The 4781-nt window shown below is 34.2% G+C and overlaps 1 long non-coding RNA gene across 3 annotated transcripts in view; it reads left to right on the top strand.

Moving 5' to 3' along the window:
• The window catches only part of LOC109848452, an 88628-nt gene extending 85363 nt beyond the window's left edge, over positions 1-3265 (top strand). Inside the window, exons 8-10 of one of the 3 annotated variants that reach the window (XR_002248797.1) lie at positions 1125-1246; positions 2219-2410; positions 2970-3265. This is a non-coding gene — a long non-coding RNA (uncharacterized LOC109848452). The other 2 variants (XR_002248795.1, XR_002248798.1) reach the window with 2 other exon arrangements.

The following is a 4781-nucleotide window of genomic DNA, read 5'->3' as shown; positions in this document are numbered from 1 at the left end:
TTTGTTGCTGCTGCTTCTTCTTCTTCTCTCTCTCTCTCTCTCTCTCTCTCTCTCTCTCTTTCTCAGCTCTCAACAGTGAAGTTTGGGGGGAATTTAAGAGGAGAATTAAATAGAAGAGAGAATTTAAAGAGAGGGAATTAACACTGTAGTGACAGTGTTGGTATTGTATTTATTGAGAGATCTCAAGTTTGAGATCTGCTCTTGCATTGTAATTTTTTTGATTAATAAGAAATTAATTGTGTGGCTCCCGAGGACATAGGCAAGTTTGGCGAACCTCGTAAATTTTGGTGTACTTTTCTCTATACTACTTTTCTTACTGTTTTAGGGGTTTAGCGTAGACCCGGGTATTCCCCAACACTTCCTGTTACTACATGTTTAGTTGAAGTTTCAAATAAATGCACCACCACTATTTCTTATTTTTCTTCAGCTTTTAACTCATACTGTACATTCCTTTGCTTATGTGTCATCAGTTTAATTTGTCAGAAACACCGTGGCTTTTACTCCTTGGTTCATAATTCTGTTAAATAAATTATATGTTGAGAACTTGGAAATGAACCAAAGGGGTACCATGACTCTGATTAGTCTGCTCCTTTTTGTGGCTCTGTGGACTGGAACTAGCTTTTCATATGTTTTAACAGCGATTGACATAGAAGCCGTGGCATAGAAACTGGTATAGCTCTGATAATGATTGAGAGAAACTGATAATGTTATTCATTGAATTGAAGTGTCTAAATACAAAAGTAAGGATAGAAGTTTAGAACCCTAAGCGATACGGGACTAAAGCAAAGCAAAAGCAAGACAGTCTAACTACTATATTTAACGTAACATCGACTAACATAAAAGTCTTAACATAGAAAATGGTACAACTTCCACATCATAGTATTTGGCGCTGAAACTCTGTGACAGAAATGCAACCGTCCAGTAAGACGTGCCTCGTTGAAGCTAATGAGATGGGAATGTATAAACTCCTGCTGACTCAAATACATTTAACACGATATATATATGCAACAGAATCTAGACGATGCCACTGTAGGTTGTGTAATGCGTGATTGCATATTGACATAATGTCAAAATTTCCCATTGTTATAGCTCGGACTTAAATGTTGCACGCAAATGTTTCTCAGCATGTACATTTTAAAATCTGAAGTCTGGAGCTTTGACAGCAGCTTCATCAATATTCCTCTCTTGCAGCTGTAACGTGTCAGCTACATGAAACTTCTAGCGCGAGATTTCCAGCGCGATCGAGGTACATCAAACTTAATCCATCCATTAAAATACACACGTTCAAGGTAGTAATGTTCCTGCTATTAGATGTTTATCTGTCATACTTGCTTACATATCCTTCGAGGCCAATTCAAACAGAATAACGTGTGAGATTTTTTATTTTATTTATTTATTTATTCATATGTTAGGTCGAAAATACCCAAAATTATCTAAGTCGTGTTGTATTATTGTACTTGAGGGAAACCAAGAGAATTTGTTTCTGGCCTTTCCGTCATAGGTTTTCACTTTTTAAAAGCTGGTGATTTATAACCGGAGGATTCTCTTTGACTTTTTTGGTAAATTGGAAAGCAAAATAGTACCTAGCAGCTCCTTTATTAGGATTCTGCGTGAGCAGTGATGCCAACTAATCATGTGATCTGTATTATATTCTTTCATGTTTCGTTTGCTGTCACTAAATTACTTGCTTGATTTAACTATGTATAATTACTTTTCTAATGAGATTTAGCTTTAGGGGTAGTCTCATGCGGCACGTCTTATATATTCTTTTATGTTTGGTTAGTGTCGTAAGGCTCTCATTACGTTCTCTCTCTAACAAAAGGGCTAATTAAATTCAGGCACCATGAGGTATTGTGTAATTACATTGGTGATGTTTAAGTTCGAGTATCTACATAGGTAAACCTAAGATTACTGATTGTATCCACGCGAGTAATCCAAACAAGGAAAAGATAAACAGATTCCATTGTTACGTGAGATTTGCTGTTTATATCTATATGGGTAACCCTACGAAGGGAAATATATACATATAACTGAGGCTGCTCGTGTAATTATAGTCACTAATCTCAGAATTACCCGCGCAATACACACACCTTAGGGTCACCCATGCAATTACACCATTATGCCTCAGGGTATTCGGATGTAATTAATCCTTAATAAACCTTTTATATATTTCTACCGCTATGTTATTCTTTTGATTCATTATTGGTATGTTTTATAGGTTGGAATATATTCAGTACTAACTAGGGTGGAGTGTGTCGGGAAGAAGTGGAGGGTTGAGGTGGGGGTGGGGGCGGGATCACAAAATATTCTTTGATGAATCCAATCCCTAGACTACTTGTGGATTGTAGCTATAGATCTGGATACCACTGAGCGCAAAATTTATCTGCTTCATAAAGCTAACATTACACTGGTACATTGAAAATTTACCACTCTTGCTTCCTTGTAGCTTTATTTCTTCCTTAGTTTATGGGTCCTTGCATTTTTGTTACGATTTTTTCTTTAGATGAACTCTTATGATGCATCCATCATACTACTCCTTTATTTTACCTTCTTTTTTTTCCTTTTTTCTTTTCTTTTCCTGAGAACAACATCACGCTACTCGATCCATGTATTAGACATCTCCTCCTCCATCTAAGTTCGCATTCACTGTAAAGTTGCAAAGTCACAAAATCGCAAATGAAGGAAATCAGTTGGCGTTGGAGGAAAAAGGCCCTCATAGCGGTAAAAGTACACTTTCATCATTCAATTAAATGGTTGGCATCATTCATTTAATGCTCATAATTTAAAGTGCGCATATACCAAGATTAATTATCGTGATTTATTTACTGCTGTTTTGTTTGGGGAAATATTCTATTGAAACTGTCAGTTTTGCAATCATCCAATCGTCGTTGAAAAAACAGCCCCCCGTGTGGGCAGCTAACACCCATTAGTTCCTTATATACTAATTATGGCATTGTGATTTTGCACAGGAAGTTGACGATTCAACCTGTTATAACTCAGAAGTTATCGGCCGTACTACCAATATTGCCTTCTTGTTATAATATGAAGTTGTGAAATTATGTAATATTCGTAGTCAAACTACCAAGTAGTTGCTGTTAGGATTGTTCTCCAACTGATTGCAAAACAATTATGTAATATTTGTAGGCAATCTACCAATAATTTACTCTGGATGGTATCTGGACAACTTTTTTCTGAGAATCTGCACATAAAGAAATATGCTAGGAGTTATGATTCTACTTGCAAATGAAGCTTACTTAGTGTTTAAAGAAAACAGTAGCCTTACACATAACTGAAGGAGTTTGTTTATTCTGTAGATTTTCTGCATCCAAGCTAGGGAGGTGTGCAATATTCTTCTTTTTTGTCACTAAGCCTGTCTTTTTTTCTCTTGTTTGCTTGTTTAACAGTATGAAGTAGCTTTATGAGCTGCAGAGGTTGTAGCAAAAAATTGTAGAAAAACAGATCTCAGGATAATACACCTGTTGATCACTTGTATTAGCCAAAGACCAAAATATGTCCTTTCTAAAAATTCACTAAATATGATGACTTTTCTTTTTGGCTAATTTCAACTGCAAAGTTTTTTTTCTCTAATCTCCATAAATTTGCTGATTCTCATGCATTATTCAATTGTTGCAGATGTCGAAATTTTATGGGCTAAACTCCAAAAGGAGCATTGAATTGCTTGATGTTTACTGTGCAAAAAGATTAAAATTTAATCTACTCTCGTGCTTATGATACATCCCTATCATCAAAAGTCATTTCCAGGTTGTGTATGATCTTAGAAAATGGAGGCAACGTGAATGATTCTTTTTTAAAAGGAGGACCATAATTGCCAGGTATTGAGTCACTCTGGTACAAGAGATCACTAAAAGAAAAATTATAAACATTCTTAGGCCTTTAAATTATAGAAGGGAGGACATGGGGACTCATTTCAAAGAATATCTTAGATTCCTAGAATTAGATTAGTGCTACTGAAAATTTAATGCACATATTAAAAATGCTTATGTGAGGACAAATGATGTGGGGACTAAGTTTAGCGAGGAGCATATGAGATACACTCATGAACTCTAAATTAATATTTGATAGTTATGGGGCAAGGCTGAAGGCATAGGCCACTAAGGCATATGCCTAGGGCCCCCATTTTATTGGGGTCCTATATATATTGTGTCACCTCACTAAAAAGCATAAAATTTGGTCCTATTTTATTGTGTCACCTCACTACAAAGCATAAAATTTGTGCTTGGTACCAAGCATACTCATCTATCTATCTATCTATCTATCTATCTATCTATCTCTCTCTCTCTCTCTATATATATATATATATATGTATATATATTTATATATATATATAATATATATATTATTGTATATATATATATATATAGGATATGCATATTATATATTGAACATATTTGCATAATTACTTTACTATCCATTCTTATTGTTCTTATATATATATACTATATATATATATATATATATATATATATATTATATATATATATATATATATATATATATATATATATGAGAGAGAGATATGGGTATGATTGGCTACCAGAGCACAAATTTACATTTCAACATGGGGTTGATGCGAGTGCATAGGATATGCAACCATTTGAATGCAGTGAGGAAGTATGCCACCGTCACTACGAAGCACAACTTTTTGCTGGCTTATACAAGCATACCCATTAATAGTACATATATATATATTATATATATATATATATATAATTATATTATATATATTATATATATATATATAGATATATATATATATATAT

Source organism: Asparagus officinalis, chromosome 7, assembly GCF_001876935.1.
Source record: "Asparagus officinalis chromosome 7, Aspof.V1, whole genome shotgun sequence".
Classification (NCBI taxonomy): Eukaryota; Viridiplantae; Streptophyta; class Magnoliopsida; order Asparagales; family Asparagaceae; genus Asparagus; species Asparagus officinalis.
The sequence above is the reverse complement of the archived record's forward strand: the minus strand, read 5'-3'. Positions and strand labels throughout refer to the sequence as shown.